Here is a 23949-nt window from a genome sequence, read left to right on the forward strand (position 1 = left end):
AATCAGTGTAACTGGCTTATTGTACCCTCAATGAATCCCCAACAATAAAAAAAAAAAAATAACTAAGAAAATGCCAGGAAGGCTATATTAACCAGTGTGATGAAAATATGTCAAATTGTATATAAAACCAGTGTATGGTGCCCCATGATTGCACAACACAAAAAATGTACACAGCTATGATTTAATAATAATTAAAAAAAGGAATATACTATTTGTATTCAGAATCTTTTCTTTGCTTGGAAAACAACTAGCCTTGTGAGGATACAATGAGAAGACAACCTCCTGAAAACCAGGTAATAGGGTCTTAGTAGACACCAAATCTGCCAGCACCTTCATCTTAGATTTCCTAGTCTTCAGAACTATGAAAAACAGAAGTTTATTGTTTAAGCCACAAGTCTATGGTAACTGGTAATTTGTTAACAGTCATGCAAACTGATTAAGAAAATACTTTTAAGTTTTAAAGTTAGGTAACTAAATTTTACTCAAGAAGTGGTAACTCTAAAGAATAACAGCAAAAAGTAACAATTCACAGGAACAGTGTATAACCACAACTTGCCTGTAATCCATAAGTAAACCCTTAGCAGTAAGGTGGTTTACAAGAAGGAACATCAAAGTGTTTAACTGAAACAGAATAAAATAAAATAACTGTTTACTTTGAGAGTTCTTATCATTCAAGCTAGCTTCCCACAGTGAGGTAAAGAGAAAAAATATTTCCATTTTGTTCTTTGTTATGCCTTTTATCTATTTGGTATTTCAAAAGTGTTTACAATTACTTGCTAGAGCATTTTTACAACAGCTACTTTAATGTCTTTGTCAGATAATTCTAACATTCATTTCATCTCACTGTTGATGTTTGTAGATTGTCTTTTCCCATGTGAGAGAGATGTCCTGGTTTATTGTGTGCCAAGTAATTTAGGATTAAATCTGACACATTTTACATATTATGTTGTGAGAATCTGGGTCTTGTTTAAAACCTAAGGCAAATCTTGATAATTTTGTTTTATCAGCCTGATTAGGGTAATTTTGCAAGTTCAAAACTACCTTGGGTGTTTAGTGGTTTTAACGTCAGCTCAGTTTTCAAAGCGTTGCATTGTTATTTGGATCTATTCCTTCTGTGCATCAGCCAGTGGCCAGTCTGGGACCTGGGTGGAGATTTGTACTTTAGTTCAATTATCTCTCATTAAATTTTATGTTATTGTGGAAAGAATACTTAACATGAGATTTACATTCTTAACAAACTTTTCAGTGGACAATAATTATTTTTGACTATAGGTACAATGTTGTGCAGAAGATCTCCAGAGCTTATTCATCTTGATTAATTAAACTTTATGCTCATTGATTGGTAACTCCCCTTTTCTCCTCCCTTCTGCCCCTGGAAACTACCATTTTACTCTTTGAATCTATGAGTGTGACTATTTTTAGATACTTCATGTAAGTAGTATCACAATATTTGTCTTTCTATGACTGACCTATTTCATTTAGCATAATCACATATTGTCAAATTTCCTTCTTTTCTGAGGCTGAATAATATTTCATTATCTTTGTTTGTTGATAGACATTTGGATTGTTTTCACTTCTTGGCTATTTTGAATAGTGCTGCAATGAACATAGCAGTGCTAATATCTCTTTGTTCTCCTGGTTTCAATTCTTTTAAATAAATACTAAAATGTTGGATTGATGGTAGTTCTATTTTTAAATTTTTGAGGAATCTTCATACTGTTCTCCATTGAAGCTGTACCAATTTGCATTACCCCTACCAGTCTGCAAGAGTTTTAACTTATTCACATCCTTGCCAACATTTCTTTCTCTCTCTTTTTTAAATAATAGTTGTCTGACAGGCATGCAGTGATATTTTATTATGGTTTTGATTTGCATATCTCCAAACAAAAAATCTTGTACTTTTAATTTCATATATCTTTTTGATAATTTGTATGTCTTCTTTGGAGAATTATCTATTCAAATCCTTAGCTTATTTATTTATTTATGTATTTTGAGACAGGGTCTCACTGTGCTACTTGGGCTCATGTGCAGTGCTGTCATCATAGTTCACTGCAGCTTTGAACTCCTGGCTCCAGTGATCCTCCTGTCTCAGCCTCCCAAGTGACCAGACAACAGGTGAGTGCCACCATACCTGGCTAATTGTTATTTATTTATTTTGTTTTTGGTAGAAACAGGGTCTTCCTCTTCCTCAGGCTGGACTTAAACCCTGGCCTCAAGTAATCTTCTAGACTCAAACTCCAAATGTGCTACGATTACTGGCATGAGATGCTGTGCCTGGCCTTAGGTCATTTTTAAGTTGTATTATTAGTCTTTTTTCCAATTGAGTTGTAAGAATATCTATAATATTTTGGATATTTACCTCTTATTAGACATATGTTTTGCAATGCTTTCTCCTATTCTGTAGGTTGACCTTTATCTCTGTTGATTATTTTATTTATTGTGCAGAAATGTTTTAATTTTATATAGTTTCATTTATTTGTTTTAATTTTGTGGTCTTAGTATATGTGCTTTCATATTCATGAAATCATTGCCAAGACCAAGGTCATAAAACTTTTTCCCCTGTGTTCTTCTAGGAATTTTATAGTTTCAGGACTTGAATTTAAATCTTTCATACATTTTGAGGGTTTTTTTTTTTTTTTGTCTATTTGGGAAAGCAGTTTGGTTTTACAATCTTTTGTGTACTGATTAAGGATATACAACTTTTGTGTGAACCCAAAAGTTAATAAACAACATTTCTTCTTTTGTATACTGATTAAAGGTATTCAACTTTTTGTGTGAACCCAAAAGTTAATAAAGAACTTTATTGGATTACTTTCACAACCTTCTCTTTCTTCAGTCTCATTAGCACTTTTTAGCTTCCTAGGATCCCCTTTTCAGTCCTTTTGCCAGAAATATGGGGCTTTAGTTATCCTTCTCTGCCTTAGACTTCTGCACATTTCCATTCTGGATATGTGGGGCCAAGTGGTAGGAATGAATGTTAGGAAAAAAATGGAGGAAAAAAATGTTAAAATCATCACTAGTTTGGTGGTACTTTGAATTCAGGTCTTTATCCCTACTTCATCTGCTTTCAGGATCCTCCAGACCTTTCCTATGTATTCTGTCCAGATTCTATAATGGAATTCAGGAGAGAAAATGAGTATGTTTATTCCACTTTTCCCAGGGCCATAAACGTTAGCCTGGAATTTAGATCATATTGATAATATATATTTTTTCCTAATGGGGGAAATAGTAAATATTTTAGGCTTGTGGGTCAGATTATTTCTCTTGCAACTCCACAACTCCACTGTTTTAACATGAAAGCAGCTATAAACAATATACTATAAATAAATGATTATGACTGTGTTTCAATAAAAATATATTTATAAAAACAGGTGGCTGGGCTACAAACTAGTTTGCCAATCTCTGTTTTAATAATGAGTGAACTATATTGAGTAGAGATGTGGGATAACAATAGGAAATATAAGAATTTCTTTCTCTGCACCTCACTGTGGGAAGATAGCGTGGATGATAAAGACTCTTAAAGGTAACCAGTTATTTTATTCTGTTTCAGTTAAACACTTTGATTATCGTACTTGTTGCAACACATCCTATTAGGCATTTAAATGCAAAGGGTTTACTTCCTATATTATAGGGTGGTTATGATCTGTCACTGTTCCTGCTAATCATTACTTTGGTTTTGTTCTTTAGAGTTATTCCTTATTTTTTTTTTTTTATTGTTTCAGGTTAATTTAAGGCTATAAAGGATTAAGTTACAATGTTTGCATTTGTTAGGTAGAGTCTTATTATAATTGTGTGCCATCCCCAAGAGGTGTGCCATACACCCAAACATTGTGCCCATTAAGTGGAAGCACACCCATCCCATTCTCTCTTCCCCTCATTTCCCTCATTTCCCCATCCCCCACATTGAATTGATTTGAGTTTTTCTTTTATGTGGGGGTGCATTAGATCATCTACTGGCTTCATATTAGTATCGAGTAGATTTGATTCTTGCTTCTCTATTCTTGTGATACTTTACTAAGAAAAATGTGTTTCAACTCCATCCAGATTAATACAAAAGACTACTTATTGACTAAAACAGTCTAACATTTTCTCAATGTTGATTTTTGACAGGGGTTCAGTAGGACAGGTAATTGGCTCATTATTGGAGCTAGATCCATAAGCATATATAAAGGTGGTGCCATTACTTTAGGTGTCAGCAAAGAAAATGGTGAGTGGAGATAATGCTTTAATAATAGAAGGCTGACATTTCAACTGATTCATGTGGGCATATAAGCACAATATTTGAACTTACCATAGAGAAAGTTGCTGATTTTAGTCCTGGTTAAATAGAAACATTCTCTAACACTTTGTGCACAGGTAGTGCAAACCAATTAGAAGTATATGTTGGCCAAATGAACTTAGTCTGCAAATGTCAAAACAGTTTGAATCAAGTGTGTGGAGGGACTTCATGGGTGTCAGTCCCAGGTATCCCAATGACTCCATTTGTTGTACCATGGATACACAAAAACAGTTTTCCAAGACCCCATGAACCAAGGAGAGTTTGTAGTTCTCTACAGCCCCAAGAACAAATACCCTAAGGGATGTATTGTCTTGATTTCAAGAGGACATCTGTCAGGAGAAGTGCTGCAATTTTGAATTTTATATTTCACATTGAAGTCTGGTCACTCTTATGCAGAGCATGTATCCCTAGAGGCTCTATAACTTCCATCTGGTATGAAGCTGTTTTCTGGACTTCTTGCTGATATGTCCAATGAACCTCTTCCTTGCCCCTGTTTTCAGCAACTATCATTGAAAAATGATGGGTTTTGCCATAATCTTCTCTTTGAGAAGATGATGATGTAGAGAAAATGAAGGAAAGAGGGAAGAAAGGAAAAAAGGAAGACAGAATAGGAGAGAGGAAATTAGAAGCTAACATTTCTTGTAAACAGAATAACTTAACACTTTCATATATATTATGTAATTCAATTTTCATAGTTACTCAGAAGAATTTGTGCAATTTAATTCTCATGCAAGACCAATGATCCTCATAGCAGAGCCTGATCTGCCAACATAGTGTTCAGAAGCTTGGATTCTTGAGCCAGACTCCTGGGATTTGAATCTTCCCTCTCCTACTTACTACCTACCTATGTTACTTTGGACAAATTACTTTTTAGTGCCTCAGTTCCCTCGTTGCAGGAAGATGAGACCCAACAGAGAGAAAGAGCACCCAAACACCAGGTTTATAAGAGGAAGGGCTTTATTCAACATCCGGGAGCTTACATTATGGTATAGAAGAATTCCAAATGGCTACGCTCCCTGATTTGGCTTGGTCTTTCCCTTTTTATTGATAGTCAAAAAGTTCCACCGCACAGGTGCCCTTCTCAATGGCCAGTTTGAATCAAGAGGGAGATGCTATTCTATCCCCTATAGAACTACAGGATTTCACGGAACTTGGAGTACCAGGAAGTTAGGTTTACAAATTCCTAAGAGCTGAGTCAACATGGGGAGGTGATGCCACCATGCAGGTGTATCCTTGTGGTCTCCTTGAGAAAACCTGTTCTCCTAGACCTCACCCTTCTCGGGTATCCTCTCTTACCCTTATCTATAAAATGGAGAAAATAATGATGCCTATCTCAAAGGATTTTTGTGTCAAGAATTATGTCATAAATTTAGAAAAGAAAGGTTTATTTTTTAGGGTTGTAGCCTGCAGGCTGAGAAGCATAGCCTCTGGAAGAAATTGAAAGCAAGCACTTCAAGAGACGGAAGGGTAAGACTGGAATTTATGCTAAATAGGTTAGCTAAATATACATATTCAATAGGTTGTAGGAGAGGAGTTATGTGTATTTACAAAGGAGGGAATGCGTGCATGTGTAGTCAGCAAACATTCATGTTCCATATGCCTCATATTCACTTTGAGGTAGAGACCTAACATTTAAATTCATTAAAATTAGGGACTATAGATCATAAAGTGAAATAGAGGACGGGGGCATCATAAGTGCAGCCTCTGTAAACCATCTGGAACCAGTCCATGGTCTATGTTCTCTTGTCAGGAAGGAATGCTGATTAGTTGTGTAAATCAGCAGTGGAGCAAATCATTTGAAAGTGGTGGTTTCAATTTAAGTGAAAACCTAATGGTGTTGGGGGGTGGGTATAATGAGGTGGGAATTAATTTTTAAGGAGTCCCCTTGGCCAAGCAGGGGTTCATTCATTCAGTTGAATGACTTAGAATTTTATTTTATTTCTCAGTTGCAAATGTTGAATTAGTATTGAGGGAGGACACCCGAGAAGGGTGAGGTCTAGGAGAACAGGTCTTCTCAAGGAGACCACAAGGATACACCTGCAGGGTCCTCTCCATGGTGACTCAGCTCTTGGGAATTTTTAAACTTAACTTCCTGAAACTTGGAAATTTCCACATCTGTGAAATCTTGTAGTTCTGTGGGGGTTGGAATAGCATCTCCCACTTAATTCAAACTGGCCAATGAAAAAGGTATCTATGAGTTGGAACTTTTTGACTGTAGATAAAAAGGGAAAGACCAAGCCAGTTGGGGAGCGTGGCCATTTGGAATTCTTCTATGCTATAAGCTGCCAGCTGGTGAATAAAGCCCTTCCTCTTATAAACATGGTGTTTGGGTGCTCTTTCTCTCCATGGGGACTCATCTTTCTGCAACAGTGTAAACAAAACACTAGATATAGAACCTGGCATGTAGTAGATACTTATATATCATTTGATACACATGCGCAGCTTTCAGGACTGCTTCAACCAAGGAAAAGGACAGGTCTGGTTGAAGAAGAAGTTTATTGTAGGGGCGGCACTTGTGGCTCAGTTGGTAGGGCACTGGCCCCATATACCCAGGGTGGCGGGTTCAAACCCGGCCCCGGCTGAACTGCAACCACAAAATAGCTGGGTGTTGTGGCGGGCGCCTGTAGTCCCAGCTACTTGGGAGGCTGAGGCAAGAGAATCGCTTAAGCCCAGGAGTTGGAGGTTGCTGTGAGCTGTGTGATGCCATGGCACTCTACCGAGGGCCATAAAGTGAGACTCTGTCTCTACAAAAAAAAAAAAAAAAGAAGTTTATTGTAATGCAGATGGAGTCAGGATGTATAAATTTGGTTTGAAATTACTCACTGGGGATTTGAAGAGAAATATGTGAAACGTGACATAGACTCTCTTGAATTATGTTCCAGAGAAATTTCCACTAGGGAGATCAGACCAGGGTCCTGGGATGGGGGTTTATTTGGGCTCTGATATGTCATACAATGAACTATGCATAGCCTTAGGGCCATGTTCACACCCAGGAGCATGAGGATGCTCTATGTTGTAGCTTAACAGTGGACCTCGTTTCAGATGTGGGGTTTTATTTTCCCTTCAGTGTAGCCATCTATAAGAGGAAGATGAGAAGTGACAACTATGGTGTGGTATAATAAAACAACAAATTGGTCTCTGTCTCCATAAAGCTCCTAAAACTCTTGGAATTTCCTGGGTTAGCAAAGGTCATAGGAATGTCTTTTGTTATTTATAATAAGTATCTTTCAATTGGACCTGAGCTTATGCTAATGAAGTGATTAATACCCCATCCTGAAGGAATTATCTAAGTGGTCTCCTAGTTAGCTTCAGGAATGGGGGCTGGTCACCAGAAAGATCAATCCTTGGTTATATATAAACTTGAAACTTTCAGAGAAACCTCTAAAAGACAAGGTTTAGGGAAGTTCCTAGTAGGTGAATGCATGGAAGTTCTGGGAGAATGACAAACCTGGACAGTGCGTGGAAGGTCCATGTTCCTACCCTCATATCTTGCCCTATCTATCTCTTCTATTTGGTTGTTCCTTAGTTGTCCTTTATAATAAAGGAATACTAGTGAGTAAAGCATTTACCTGAAATCTATGAGTAATTACAGAAAATTATCAATACTGAAGGGTAGCAGTGAAAACCCTGAAATTTGTAGTAGGCTGAGCAGAAATATAAGTAGCTTGGCCACTTTATTTGCAACTGACATCTGAAGGGAGACCAATCTGGTGTGACTGAGAACTTAATCTGTGGGGTCTGCACTAACTCCAGGAATTGGCATCAGAGAATCAGAGAATTGGTTGGGGTGAGGAAAACTCCCAGGGTGGTGAAGTCCCTGTTCAGGATATCCCACTTTTACCTTACTCTTCCTCCTCAGTTAAATGAGATGATGAAGAGTGATGACACATGATCTATTTTAAGATACAAAGTATATTATTTGGGTAGAGTATTTTGATTTTCTGAACAGAACACAAACCATTGTTTTAGGAGTTGGCTGTTCTTTAAGATTCATTTCCATGTTTCATCCATTTCTTTTTTTTTTTCTCGCGCACCAGATGCTGAAATGGCAGTTTGTGAATAAGCAGCTCAGTGGACTTCTGGTAGCGACGAATCTCACGCAATGCCACAGTGCCTGGTGATAGCGATGAGGCTTCTTCACACCACCAGTGGCTGGCGCACTCTTGCGGGCCGCCTTAGTAGCCAACTGCTTACGGGGTGCCTTGCCACCAGTGGACTTGCGTGCGGTCTGCTTTGTGCGTGCCAAGATAGAGACTACACAGACTTAGCCCATCCATTTCTAAATTTTATCCAAGCACTGTTGGTTTTCATCTACCTTTCTTTCATAATTTTTAAAAATAATTTTCTATTAGCAAATATTTACTCCGGTACTATTCTTCAAATTTGACTAAAACAACAACAAAAATACATAACCATAGCATACGGCAGTCCCTGAGTCACGAACATCAGACAGACTTATGACTTGCATTTTTTTATTTTTAATTTATTTTTATTGTTAAATCATAGCTTGTACATTAGTGCAATCAAGGGGTACAATCTGCTGGTTTCATATACAATCTGAAATATTCTCACCAAACTGTTCAACGTAGCCTTCATGGCATTTTCTTAGTTACTGTATGTAGGCATTTGTATTCTGCATTTAGTAAGTTTCACCTGTACCCATTCTAAGATGCACCTTAGGTGTGGCCCCACCCATTACCCTCTCTTCCCCTTCTTTGGCCCTTTCCCCATAGTCTTGTGCTACAGTTGGGTTATAGCCTTCATGTGAAAGCTATAATTTAGCTTCATAGTAGAGCTGAGTACATTGGATACTTTTTCTTCCATTCCTGAGATACTTTGCTAAGAAGAATATGTTCCAGCTCCATCCATGTAAACATGAAAGAGGTAAAGTCTCCATCTTTCTTTAAGGCTGCATAGTATTCCATGGTATACATGTACCACAATTTGCTAGTCCATTCGTGGGTCGATGGACACTTGGGCTTCTTCCATGACTTAGCAATTATGAATTGGGCTGCAATAAACATTCTGGTACAGATGTCTTTGTTCTATTGTGATGTTTGATCTTCTGGGTATAAACCTAGTAAAGGAATTATAGGATCGAATGGCAGGTCTAGTTTTAGGTCTCTAAGTATTCTCCAAACATCCTTCCAGAAGGGATGTATTAGTGTGCATTCCCACCAGCAGTGTAGAATTTCTCCACATCCACGCCAACATTTCTGGTTTTGGGATTTTGTTATGTGGGCTACTCTTACTGGGGTTAGGTGATATCTCAAAGTAGTTTTGATTTGCATTTCTCTGATGATTAAGGATGATGAGCTTTTTCTCATGTGTTTGTAGATTGTGCATCTGTCTTCTTTGGAGAAGTTTCTCTTCAAGTCCCTTGCCCACCCTGAGATAGGGTCATGTGTTCTTTTCTCACTTATATGTTTGAGTTTTCTGTGGATTCTGGTTATTAGACCTTTATCGGAGGTCTAACCTGCAAATATTTTCTCCCATTCTGAGGGCTGTCTGCTTGCTTTACTTACTATGTTCTTGGCTGTGCAGAAACTTTTTAGTTTTATCAGGTCCCAGTAGTGTATTTTTGATACTGCTTCAATTGCCTGGGGAGTCCTCCTCATAAAATATTCACCCAGGCCGATTCCTTCAAGAGTTTTCCCTGCACTTTCTTCAAGTATTTTTATAGTTTCATGTCTTAAGTTTAAATCTTTTCTCCAGTGAGAGTCTATCATAGTTAATGGTGAAGGGTGTGGGTCCAGTTTCAATCCCAGCACCATTTGTTAAATAGGGAATCTTTTCCCCACTGAATGTTTTTAATTGGCTTGTCAAAGATCAAATAACGGTAAGTAGCTGGATTCATCTCTTGGTTCTCTATTCTGTTCCAGACATCTACTTCTCTGTTTTTGTGCCAGTACCATGCTGTTCTGATCACTATCGAATTATAGTACAGTCTCAGGTCTGGTAGTGTGATTCCTCCTGCTGTGTTTTTATTGATGAGTAATGTTTTAGCTATTCGAGGTTTTTTCCTGATTCCATATAAAACGAACTATTATTTTTTCAGGATCTTCAAAATATGACAATGGAGCTTTAATAGGAATTGCATTAAAATTATATATTGCTTTGGGTAGTATGGACATTTTAACAATGTTGATTCTTTCCAGCCTTGAGCATGGTATGTTTTTCCATCTGTTAACATCTTCAGCTATTTCTTTTCTCAAAGTTTCATAGTTATCTTTGTAGAGATCTTTCACATCCTTTGTTAGGTATACTCCCAAATATTTCATCTTCTTTAGCACTACTGTGAAAGGAATAGAGTCCTTGACTGTTTTTTCAGCTTGCTTATTGTTGGTATATTTAAAGGCAACAGATTTATGGGTGTTGATTTTGTAGCCTGAGACATTGCTGTATTCCTTGATCACTTCCAAAAGTTTTGTAGTAGATTCCCTAGTGTTTTCCAGATATACTATCATATCATCTGCAAAGAGTGAAAGTTTGATCTCTTCTGACCCTATGTGGATACCCTTGATTGCCTTTTCTTCCCTAATTGCAATGGCTAAAACTTCCATGACAATGTTAAAGAGCAATGGAGACAATGGGCACCTTGCCTAGTTCCTGATCTAAGTGGAAATGATTTCAATTTAACTCCATTCAATATGACATTGGCTGTGGGTTTGTTATAGATGGCCTCTATTAGTTTAAGAAATGTCCCTTCTATTCCAATTTTCTTAAGTGTTCTGATCATGAAGGGATGCTGGATATTATCAAAAGCTTTTTCTGCATCAATTGAAAGAATCAAAGAGGCACAGGTTGGCTGACTGGATACAAAAACTAAAGCCAGATATCTGCTGCATACAAGAATTGCATCTTACATTAAAAGATGATTATTGACTCAAGGTGAAGGGATGGTCGTCTATATGCCAGGCAAATGGAAAGCAGAAAGAAGCAGGCATTGCAATCCTGTTTGCAGATGCAATAGACTTTAAACCAACCAAAATAATTAAAGATAAGGATGGACACTTCGTATTTGTTAAAGGTAATACTCAATATTATTAGATCTCAATTATTAATATTTATGCACCCAACCACAACGCACCTCAATTTATAAGAGAAACTCTAACAGACATGAGCAACTCGATTTCCTCCACTTCCATAGTAGTTGGAGATTTTAACATCCCTTTAGCGGTGCTGGATAGATCCTCCAAAAAGAAGCTAAGCAAAGAAATTGTAGATTTAAACTCAACCATTCAACATCTGGACTTAACAGACATCTACAGAACATTTCATCCCAACCAAACTGAACACACATTCTTCTCATCAGCCCACATAACATACTCCAAAATCAAACACATCCTAGGCCACAAATCTAACCTCAGCAAATTTAAAAAAAATAGAAATTATTCCTTGCACCTTCTCGGACCATCATGGAATAAAAGTTGAACTCAATAACAACAGGAACCTGCATACCCGTACAAAAACATGGAAGCTAAACAATCTTGTGCTGAAGGATAGATGGGTTATAGATGAGATTAAGAAGGAAATTACCATATTTTTGGAACAAAACAACAACCAAGACAAGAAATACCAGAACTTCTGGGATACTGCAAAGGCAGTCCTAAGAGGGAAATTTATAGCACTGCAAGCCTTCCTCAAGAAAACGGAAAGAGAGGAAGTTAATAACTTAATGGGACATCTCAAGCAACTGGAGAAAGAAGAACACTCCAACCCCAAACCCAGCAGAAGAAAAGAAATAACCAAAATCAGAGCAGAACTAAATGAAATTGAAAACAAAAGAATTATACAACAGATAAATAAATCCAAAAGTTGGTTTTTTTGAAAAGATCAATAAAATAGATAAACCTTTGGCCAACCTAACCAGGAAAAAAAGAGTAAAATCTCTAATTTCATCAATCAGAAACGGTAACGATGAAATAACAACAGACCCATCAGAAATTCAAAAAATCCTTAACGAATACTACAAGAAGCTCTATTCTCAGAAATATGAAAATCTGAAAGAAATCGACCAATACCTGGAAGTACGCCACCTACCAAGACTTAGCCAGAACGAAGTGGAAATGTTGAACAGGCCTATATCAAGTTCTGAGATAGCATCAACTGTACAAAATCTCCCTAAAAAGAAAAGCCCAGGACCAGATGGCTTTACGTCAGAATTCTACCAAACGTTTAAAGAAGAACTAGTACCTATACTACTAAACCTCTTCCAAAGTATAGAAAAAGAAGGAATATTACCAAGCGCATTCTATGAAGCAAACATCACCTTGATCCCCAAACCAGGGAAAGACCCAACAAGAAAAGAAAATTATAGACCAATATCACTAATGAATATTGATGCTAAAATACTTAGTAAGATCCTAACAAACAGAATCCAACAACACATCAAGAAAATTATACACCATGACCAATTGGGATTTATCCCAGGGTCTCAAGGCTGATTCAATATGCATAAATCTATAAATGTAATTCAACATATAAACAAACTAAAAAATAAGGACCATATGATTCTTTCAATTGAAGACTTGCATTTAAGAACAGAGACTTTACAGGTAATGGTAAATGTACCTGTTCCAGCTTATATGCAAATTCAATTTAAGAACAAACCTACAGAACCTATCTCATTCATAACCTTCATGGGGCTGCCTGTACTGCAGAGGATTGGTGTAGCCTACTGGCTAGAAAAATATCTGATTATTGTAGTATTTCAACTATCTATCCTCTATCTCCCTTTGGACAGAGGGCCCCAGATCAGAAATGAGAGGCTCTCATTATGTGTACAGGCAGATTTTAACTCAAAATTACCAAAAATCTTGTACATCTCTGGGGACAAATCCTAAGAGATGGAACCTACATTTTGACTGACAATTTTGTTAAAATTAGAGGGTCAAGATTGTAACGGCTGAGCCAAATTCTTGGTTTGACACAAAATCCAAGTAGGCCAGGCCTTTGTGTCTAAGCCTATTGAAGACTCAATATGCCACGTCTTCACTTTATAAAATTATGCTCTCTTTTCCTTGCAGATGGTTTTCTTTTTTATTTTCTTTTTTACTTTTTAATTTCTTTCCTTCTTTTTTTTGAGACTGACCCTTACTCTGTTGCCCTGGGTAGAGTCCCATGATGTCATCATAGCTCACCACAACCTCAAACTCCTGGGTTCAAGTGATTCTCTTGCTTCAGCCTCCTGAGTAGCTGGGACTACAGGCATGCACACTATACCCACCTAGTCATTTCTATTTTTAGTAGAAACAGGATCTCAGTCTTGGTCAGGCTGGTCTCTAACTCCTGAGCTCAAGCTGTCTACCTGCTTTGGTCTCCCAGAGTGGTAGGATTTGAGATGTGAGCCACCTCACCCAGCCTTGAAAACAGTTTTCAAGCTGCTGAATTCTGCACCTGTAGCAATTTTTGGCTGATTTTCAGAAAAGGCCTCGGGAATTGCAAATGATAGAGTTATAGGCCTTGCACAAAAGTGACCCCATGTAGTTTTTGCATTTAACACAGCAGAAATGAAGGAAAATGAAGATAAATTGAACAGCAAATATTAGAATTCTGTTGCACTCAGCGTGGATGGAGGCAGCGGTTGCACAGTCATTGCTCAGTGTTTCCATGGCCCAGATAAGCCTCCTTTTAGTTATTTCTTGCAGCTTTCAAGAATACTGTGCATCAAGAGTAATGAGGTTCTATTTTTTTCTAAATTGTGTTTATCCATATTAAATTGAATAATGAAATTCTTTGCAAATAGTTCAGACAGCAGTGCTGTCAATCAGTGGAGCTTTCTCAGGAAGAACTAATTGTCCTGTGTGGTGGGTAGCTGTCTGTGCGTGGGAAGCTGAACACTTACAGCTGTCTTGCCAAATTTCTAGTGTCTACCTAGATGTGTTGTTTCCAACCTCACTGAAGGTTCGCACTCTTACTTGACACTGTATTTGTATCTATTGGTTAAGAAATAAATAATGAACAAATTTACTATGATGTGTCATTTAATAAATGTAGAAATAAAAGGAATCTTAGAAAATCCCTATTTTGTAACCCCCAGTAGAGTAACATCAATAGACATTAAAACTAATGAGCAAAAGTTGTTGGGAAACTCACATGGTCTTGAAGTATCACCCCGTATTTATTATTTATAAAGGGAATAATGAAACCTTGAAATGGAGACATCTACCTGTGACCAAATTAACAAATGATAAAACTTAGCATACTGAATAATGGGATGACTGGTATTATGTGCCCCCGATTCAATGCAGTAAGATGTACACACTATCATTCTGAAATATTCTCACAAAAAATGTTTTAGCTGTGGCTTGGTGCCTGCAGCTCAATGGTTAGGGTGCTGGTCACCGGGACTGGCAGGTTTGAACCTGGCCCTGGCCTGCTAAACAACAATGACAACTGCAACAAAAAGAAAATAGCCAGGCGTGGTGGGGGGTGTTTGTAGTCCCAGCTACTTGGGAGGCTGAGGCAAGAGAATTGCTTAAGCCCAAGAGTCTGATGTTGCTGTGAGCTGTGATCCCACAGCACTCTACTTAGAGCGACATAGTGAGACTCTGTCTCAAAAAAAAAAAATGATTTAGCTGAATCAATTAATGAAGCATCAGAAAATCATGGAATATTCTACAAAACCATTGGCTTAGCCTCTTCCAAAAAAATCAGTGCCATAAAAGATAAAAATAGCTGAGGGGATTATTCTACATTAACAGAGACTAACGAAAAAACAAATAAAGACCTCCTTGAATCTTGTTAAATCCTGAGTCAGAAAAATACTTTAAGCTTTTAAAGATATTTTTAGGACAGTTGGTGAAATTGAAATATGATTGGTTCCTCTCCCTTTCTCTCTCTCTCTTATTATTAAATTAGTGTTAACTTTAAATAGGTATAAGAATCATACTGTGGTTGTGTAGGAGAATGTGCTTAATTTTAATCTCAGGAGATACTGCTCAAGTAACTATGGGGAGAAGAGGCATGATGTGAGCAATTTACTTCTAAAGGAATCAGCAAAATAAAAAAGCATTGCCCACAAGTGCACAGTGGAGCAAGCAAGACCTAATGAGAATATATTGCCAATAACATCAAGAATTGGTGAATCTAGATGAAGGGCTTGTGGGTTTTCACATGGTATGCTTCCAACTGCTCAGTAGCTTTGGAGATGTTCAAAATAAAATGTTCATTATACTTTATAAAATGTTCAAAGTATAATGAACATTTTATTTTGAACATCTCGAAAGCCACGTGAACACCCACAAGCCCTTCATCTAGATTCACCAATTCTTGATGTTATTGGCAATATATTCTCAATGTTTTCTAGCTGGAAAGACAGGATAAATTCACACAGATAACAAACACACTCACCAACAGTCTCAAATGTGGCCACAATTTAATTGCTCTACATCCTTCGAATACTGAGACGTTCTGAAAAATTAAAAATATATATGTGCTTTGCTTTCAAAAAAACAAACAAAAAAATAATAAAATGTTCAGAGAAAATATGGTTATTGAATCTAAAATCCCCTAGACAAGTGGGAAAAACACCTCCGAGTTCAATGTTTTAAAATTAATTTCAGTTGTATAAGGATAAAAGGAACTCAATCTATTTAAATAGTCATAGAACATTTGATGTGATGGCATGCTCTTCCAGCCTGTCAGCATTGCTCACTAATACACAGATTCACAGAGCTCTTGAACTAACTGTAAATTAACTCACAGCCAACTCTCTTGGGGGATCCACCTCCTGGGAAAGGAAGTTTCTAGTCTACAGAGGAATGATTCCTTGTCATCACAATTAGTCTGATAGGTCCCTGTGCCTAGTGAAAAGCTTCTCTTCATTTCAAAAACAAAAACCACATTCTGCGCAGCTGCTTTGGAAGATACTGTCTGTGAGTTCTTGGGCTTTGTGTCTGTCTTGCTGGAGTGGCTGCCCTACCTCTGACTTCTGTCCCATGAACATGTCCAGGTTTTTGGAGAACCCCTCCACATTCTCTTTACAGCTCTCTCAAATCGAAATTAGTTTGATTCATTTATCTCTCCATGGATTACATGTTGCTCTCAATTGCACAAATTTCCAGATCTTTTACTCTATTGGGGGTAATTTCACTATGTTTCATTATCACATCCCAAGTCCTTGCTCTTTGTACTTTTATTCTTTTTTTTTTTATTGTTGGGGATTCATTGAGGGTACAATAAGCCAGGTTACACTGATTGCAATTGTTAGGTAAAGTCCCTCTTGCAATCATGTCTTGCCCCCATAAAGTGTGACACACACCAAGGCCCCACCCACCTCCCTCCTTCCATCTTTCTGTTTCCCCCCCATAACCATAATTGTCATTAATTGTCCTCCTTTCAAAATTGAGTACATAGGATTCATGCTTCTCCATTCTTGTGATGCTTTACTAAGAATAACGTCTCCACGTCCATCCAGGTTAATACAAAGGATGTAAAGTCTCCATTTTTTTTAATGGCTGAATAGTATTCCATGGTATACATATACCACAGCTTGTTAATCCATTCTTGGGTTGGTGGGCATTTAGGCTGTTTCCACATTTTGGCGATTGTAAATTGAGCTGCAATAAACAGTCTAGTACAAGTGTCCTTATGATAAAAGGATTTTTTTCCTTCTGGGTAGATGCCCAGTAATGGGATTGTAGGATCAAATGGGAGGTCTAGCTTGAGTGCTTTGAGGTTTCTCCATACTTCCTTCCAGAAAGGTTGTACTAGTTTGCAGTCCCACCAGCAGTGTAAAAGTATTCCCTTCTCTCCACATCCACGCCAGCATCTGCAGTTTTGAGATTTTGTGATGTGGGCCATTCTCACTGGGGTTAGATGATATCTCAGGGTTGTTTTGATTTGCATTTCTCTAATATATAGAGATGATGAACATTTTTTCATGTGTTTGTTAGCCATTCGTCTGTCATCTTTAGAGAAAGTTCTATTCATGTCTCTTGCCCATTGATATAAGGGATTGTTGGCTTTTTTCATGTGGATTAATTTGAGTTCTCTATAGATGCTAGTTATCAAGCTTTTGTCTGATTGAAAATATGCAAATATCCTTTCCCATTGTGTAGGTTGTCTCTTTGCTTTGGTTATTGTCTCCTTAGCTGTACAGAAGCTTTTCAGTTCAATGAAGTCTCATTTATTTATTTTTGTTGTTGTTGCAATTGCCCTGGCAGTCTTCTTCATGGAGTCTTTCCCCAGGCCAATATCTTCCAGTGTTTTTCCTATGCTTTCTTGGAGGATTTTTATTGTTTCATGCCTTAAATTTAAGTCCTTTATCCATCTTGAATCAATTTTTGTGAGTGGGGAAAGGTGTGGGTCCAGTTTCAGTCTTTTACATGTAGACATCCAGTTCTCCCAACACCATATATTGAATAGAGAGTCTTTCCCCCAAAGTATGTTCTTGTTTGGTTTATCAAAGATTAGGTGGTAGTAAAATGTTAGTTTCATTTCTTGGTTTTCAATTCGATTCCAAGTGTCTATGTCTCTGTTTTTGTGCCAGTACCATGCTGTCTTGAGCACTATGGCTTTGTAGTACAGACTTAAATCTGGTATGCTGATGCCCCCAGCTTTATTTTTGTTACAGAGAACTGCCTTAGCTATACGGGTTTTTTTCCGGTTCCATACAAAATGCAGCATCATTTTTTCCAAATCTTGAAAGTAGGATGTTGGTATTTTGATAGGAATGGCATTGAATAGGTAGATTGCTTTGGGAAGTATAGACATTTTAACAATGTTGATTCTTCCCATCCATGAGCATGGTATGTTCTTCCATTTGTTAATATCCTCTGCTATTTCCTTTCTGAGGATTTCATAGTTTTCTTTATAGAGGTCCTTCACCTCCTTCGTTAGGTGTATTCCTAGGTATTTCATTTTCTTTGAGACTATGGTGAAGGGAGTTGTGTCCTTAATTAGCTTCTCATCTTGACTGTTATTGGTGTACACAAAGGCTACTGACTTGTGGACATTGATTTTATATCTTAAAACATTACTGTACTTTTTGATGAATTCTAGGAGTCTTGTGGTTGAGTCTTTGGGGTTCTCTAAGTATAAGATCATGTTGTCAGCAAAGAGGGAGAGTTTGACCTCCTCTGCTCCCATTTGGATTCCCTTTATTTCCTTGTCTTGCCTAATTGTATTGGCTAGAACTTCCAGCACTACGTTGAATAGTAAAGGTGACAGAGGACAACCTTGTCTGGTTCCAGTTCTAAGAGGAAAAGCTTTCAGTTTTACTCCATTCAGTAAAATATTGGCTGTGGGTTTGTCATAGATAGCTTCAATCAGTTTTAGAAATGTGCCACCTATGCCTATACTCTTCAGTGTTCTAATTAGAAAAGCATGCTGGATTTTATCAAATGCTTTTTCTGCATCTATTGAGAGGATCATGTGATCTTTATTTTTGCCTCTGTTAATATGGTGGATAACGTTTATAGACTTGCGTATGTTAACACAGCCTTGCATCCCTGGGATGAAGCCTACTTGATCATGATGAATGACTTTTTTTATGATAAGCTGGAATGTATTGGCTAGGATTTTGTTGAGAATTTTTGCGTCTATGTTCATGAGTGAGATTGGTCTGAAATTCTCCTTTATGTTTGGGTCTTTTCCTGGTTTGGTATCAGGGTGATGTTTGCTTCATAGAATGTGTTGGGGAAGATTCCTTCCTTCTCAATTTTTTGGAATAATTTCTACAGTACAGGAATAAGCTCTTCCTTGAAGGTTTGATAGAATTCTGGAGTGAAGCCATCTGGACCAGGGCATTTTTTGGTTGGAAGATTTTTTTGTTGTTTCTTTGATCTCAGTGCTTGAAATTGGTCTGTTCAGGAGCTCTATTTCTTCCTGGCTGAGTCTAGGGAAAGGGTGTGATTCCAAATATTGATCCATTTCTTTCACATTGTCAAATTTCTGGGCATAGAGTTTCTGGTAGTATTCAGAGATGATCTCTTGTATCTCTGTGGGATCAGTTGCTATTTCCCCTTTATCATTTCTGATTGAGGTTACTAGAGATTTTACTTTTCTATTCCTCGTTAGTCTGGCCAATGGTTTATCTATTTTATTTATTTTTTCAAAAAACCAACTCCTTGTTTCATTAATTTTCTGAATGATTCTTTTGTTTTCAATTTCATTGATCTCTGATTTGATTTTGGATATTTCTTTTCATCTACTGAGTTTAGGCTTAGATTGTTCTTCTTTTTCCAATTCCATAAGATCTCTTGTGAGATTGTTGATGTGCTCTCTTTCTGTTTTTCGAATGTAGGCATCTAAAGCGATGAATTTTCCTCTCAAAACTGCTTTTGCAGTATCCCACAGGTTTTGGTAGCTTGTGTCTTCATTGTTGTTATGCTCAAGGAAGTTAATGATTTCCTGTTTTATTTCTTCCTTCACCCATCTGTTATTCAACAGAATATTGTTTAGTTTCCATGCCTTTGTGTGGGGTCGAGCATTTTTGTTAGAGTTGAGTTCCACCTTTAGCGCCTTATGGTCTGAGAAGATACAAGGTAAAATTTCAATTCTTTTGATTCTGTTGATATTTGTTTTGTGTCCCAGGATATGATCAATTTTGGAGAATGTTCCATGGGGTGATGAGAAGAATGTATATTCTTTATCTTTGAGATGGAGTGTTCTATATGCGTCTGTCAAGCACAGTTGTTCTAGGGTCTCATTTGAGTCTCTTATATCCTTGTTTAATTTCTGTTTAGAGGATCTGTCCAGCTCTGTAAGAGGAGTGTTAAGGTCCCCTGTTATTATGGTATTATCAGATATCATATTGCTCAGACTGAGTAAGGTCTGTTTCAAGAATCTGGGAGCATTTAAATTGGGTGCATAGATATTTAGAATTGAAATGTCTTCTTGTTGTATTTTTCCCTTGACCAATATAAAGTGACCATCTTTGTCTTTTTGACTTTAGTTCCTTTAAATCCACATGTATCTGAAAATAGGATTGCAACTTCTCTTTTCTTCTGAATTCCATTTGCCTGAAAAATTGTCTTCCAAACCTTGACTTGGAGCTTTAATTTTTCTTTTGAAGCCAGGTGTGTTTCTTGCAGACAGCAAATGGATGGCTTGTGTTTTTTAATCCAGTCAACCAATCTATGTCTCTTCAGTGGGGAATTCAAGCCATTAACATTTATTGAGATAATTGATAAGTGTGGTAGTATTCTATTCGTCTTATTTTGTGAGAGTCCATTGCTTCGTTTTATCTTTTGCATCAGTGTGGAGGTTTGGTTCTGTCCTTTAATTTCTGACTTCTTACTTTGCTGCTGATCCATTGTGGTGATCAGTGTGCAGAACAGGTTGAAGTATTTCCTGTAGAGCTGGTCTTGTTGTGGCGAATTTCCTCAATGTTTGTATATCCGTAAATGATTTGATTTCTCCGTCAATTTTGAAGGTTAGCTTAGCAGGGTACAGAATTCTGGGCTGGAAATTGTTCTGTTTAAGTAGATTAAAGGTAGATGACCATTGTCTTCTTGCTTGGAAAGTTTCATTAGAGAAGTCTGCGGTCACTCTGATGAATTTGCCCCTGTAGGTCAACTGGCGCTTACTCCTGGCAGCTTGCAGAATCTTTTCTTTTGTTTTGACTTTGGACAGGTTCATCACAATGTGTCTTGGAGAAGCTCGGTTAGAGTTGAGGCGACCTGGGTTCCGATAGCCCTCTGAAAGCAGTGTGTCAGAATCTTTGGTGATGTTTGGGAAATTTTCTTTTATAATATTCTCTAGTATGGCTTCCATTCCTCTGGGGAATTCTTCTTCCCCTTCTGGAATTCCTATAACTCGTATGTTGGAACGCTTCATAAAGTCCCATAATTCTGACAGTGAACGTTCTGCTTTCTCTCTCTTCTTTTCTGCCTCTTTTACTATCTGAGTTATCTCGAGAACTTTGTCTTCTACCTCTGAAATTCTTTCTTCTGCATGGTCTAACCTGTTGCTGATACTTTCCATTGCATCTTTAAGTTCCCTGATTGACTGTTTCATTTCCTTCAGCTCTGCTATATCCTTTTTATATTCTTTATAGTATTCATCTCTGATTTGATTCTGTTTTTGTATTTCCTTTTGGTTATTTTCCACTTTATTAGCAGTTTCCTTCATTGTTTCCATCATTTCTTTCATTGTTTTCAACATGTGCATTCTAAATTCCCTTTCTGTCATTCCTAACATTTCTGTATAGGTGGGATCCTCTGCAGTAGGTATCTCATGGTCCCTTGGCAGGGTTGTTCTGGACTGGTTGTTCATGTTGCCTGGAGTTTTCTGCTGATTCTTCCTCATGGGTGATTTCTTTTATCTGTTTCCTTGCCCCAATTTTCCTTTCACTTCCTCTTGCTCTTTAAGTTCTCATGCCTGTGGAATTTGCGGGCGGGTTTAGATGGATTGAACACACGCGACCACTTGCCAGTTTTCCACTGTTTTAGTCCTCCTCTTGGGGTCCAGAAGTCTCTTGCTGACTCCTTGTATCCTCTCTGGGGTGATGATAGGCAGATCCCACCGGCCAGAGATGCCTGGAGTCCTATATCCCCAGACTCACGGTGCCCAGATGCAAGGAAGCTGTTACTCGGCTGCCGTCTTGCTCCGCCCTTTGTACTCTTATTCTAAGTGACATAGGATAGTAAGTTCCAGTGCTGGGAACCACTTGGGGTTCAAGTGGATCCTTGGCTTTGTATAAGAAGGAATTTAAGAGGAAGCCAACAGTATAGAGTGAAAACAAGTTTTATTTAGGAAACATAGAAGATCTACTCCACAGACAGAGTAGGGGCTACTTTTCCCTACTAAGGAGAACAACACCCTTTTTTCATTTTTTAAATTTAAATACTGGCTTAATCATTTGCTAAATGCGTGTGTGTGTCTGGGGGGTATACATAGTATTTCTTGCTCAGATCCAGTAATTTATTAAAATTTCAAAGTGATAATGTTCTCATTCCAGCCTTCTTTCTGCATCTATTAGTTGAAACCTTATGTAGGAAAAATCTTAGGCCCATCAACTATTTGGTTATTTATAGTATTGAATGGAATTGGAAAGACAGGATAAATATACATTTTTCTTTACTAATTACCAGTTACTAAAGTCATGAGTTGGTTCATTACTATCTTACAAAGTTTACTAATTAAGGTACCGTTTTAACAAATATTATTATGAACTTAAAGGTTTAAATCTTTAAGTTTAAAATATGCTATAGTTATAATCCTTATTAAACCTCGATTTGACCTTCTTTGCCTGAGAAGGCCTCCTGAAGCTGGCTCCTGGGTCCACCACACGTGTCTGTAGCTGTCTGTCATAGCTTCTTTACTCTGGTAAGATGTTCTGGCTGAGTTTGTACATTTTCTGTTCTTGTAATGAACCAGTTTCCAAGGATTGTAGATGTCTTTTAGAGGAAAATGGTTTCTGAAGGCCATACTGTAGGTGACATGGGTGCTTACTGCTACTGAGCTGGTCACTATTTCCAGGCCTTGCTATTAGTTTGAGGCCTTTTCAGTGGACGGAGTTAGGGTTAGTGTTATTCTCATAAAAATATATAGTTTTTTTGGTTGTTGTTGAGAGTCTCCTGTTTCCCCGGCTAGAGTGCAGTAGTGTCATCATAGCTCACTTCAATTTCAAACTCCTGGGATCAAGAGATCCTCCTGGGACTACTGGCATTTGATACCATGCTGGGCTTAACATTTTCTATTTTTTGTAGAGAAGGACACTTGTTCTTGCTAGGGCTGGTTGCAAACTCCTGACCGCAAGTGATCCACCTGCCTCGGCCTCTCAGAGTACTGTGATTATAGGTGTGAGTCACCGAGCCTGGTCTAAAAATATTTTATGCTGAAAAATGAAACTTCAAAGTCAAATTTATGATTGCAGGTTTTTTTTTTTTAAATAGTTCCCATATAATCTATGAACCTTCTTTCTTCCATACCAGAAATTCTGATTCTCAAATACATGAGGTGATTAAATTAAAACATCACATTCAAGAGATGTGATCTTGAAAAAGTCTCCCTCTATGAGCTTCAGTTTTTCTAGTTATAAAGTGGGAAAAATAATTCCCAATTCTTTTCTGATCAACTCCAAATTCCAAACCAAATTTTAAAATTATGTGGATGTGCAAAGCACCCTACAGATGTTTTATTTCTAAATATGGAATTTTGAAACTCTGTCAGCTGACTGTCTCCCAAGTAATCGACATTCTCTCCAGCTCCGCTGACAAGTCCTCAGCAGCTGCTTCCAGGACATGTTGAGCTTAGCACTACAGATTATCTATGTTGTTCATTTTTACCCCCTTCTGTATGTTAACTCAATATGGCATTGACCACATTCTTTTCTGTTGTTTATTTTTTAAGTGAAATTTGTTTTCTTAAAGCTTTGCAAGAAAGGAGTTAAGATAACTTTCCTAACATCACACTGTAAAATGAATTCTTCTACTGTTTTGTGGAGTATTAAAATACGTGACAGTTTACTTTCTCAGATATCCTAGTTCTGTTCTCATCACCATGTTTTATGTGAGTATCTTCTTTGCTATTTCTTTATTGTCCTTGTGCTTTCCATTTGGATTTTTTTCTTAGCACTTTATCTGCAGTGTGGGGTTTTGTCCTAGAATGGAGGTTGTAAGTTTTGAGGGTTCATGGAGGCAGACAGACTGCTCCAGTCTCTTGAGAACCTATTGTACGGCCCTGTACTCACCCACTATTGGACAATACAAAACCCACCT

The 23949-nt window shown here is 37.6% G+C and overlaps 1 long non-coding RNA gene across 2 annotated transcripts in view; it reads left to right on the top strand.

Annotated features, from left to right (window-relative positions):
- LOC128566554 (uncharacterized) overlaps positions 1 to 23949 on the top strand; it is a 105536-nt gene that overhangs the window by 71546 nt on the left and 10041 nt on the right. For both annotated transcript variants that reach the window (XR_008374587.1, XR_008374588.1), the window contains one exon: positions 2000 to 2115. This is a non-coding gene — a long non-coding RNA (uncharacterized LOC128566554). The remainder of the gene's footprint in view (positions 1 to 1999; positions 2116 to 23949) is intronic.

This window comes from Nycticebus coucang, chromosome 15 (genome assembly GCF_027406575.1).
Source record: "Nycticebus coucang isolate mNycCou1 chromosome 15, mNycCou1.pri, whole genome shotgun sequence".
NCBI lineage: Eukaryota > Metazoa > Chordata > Mammalia > Primates > Lorisidae > Nycticebus > Nycticebus coucang.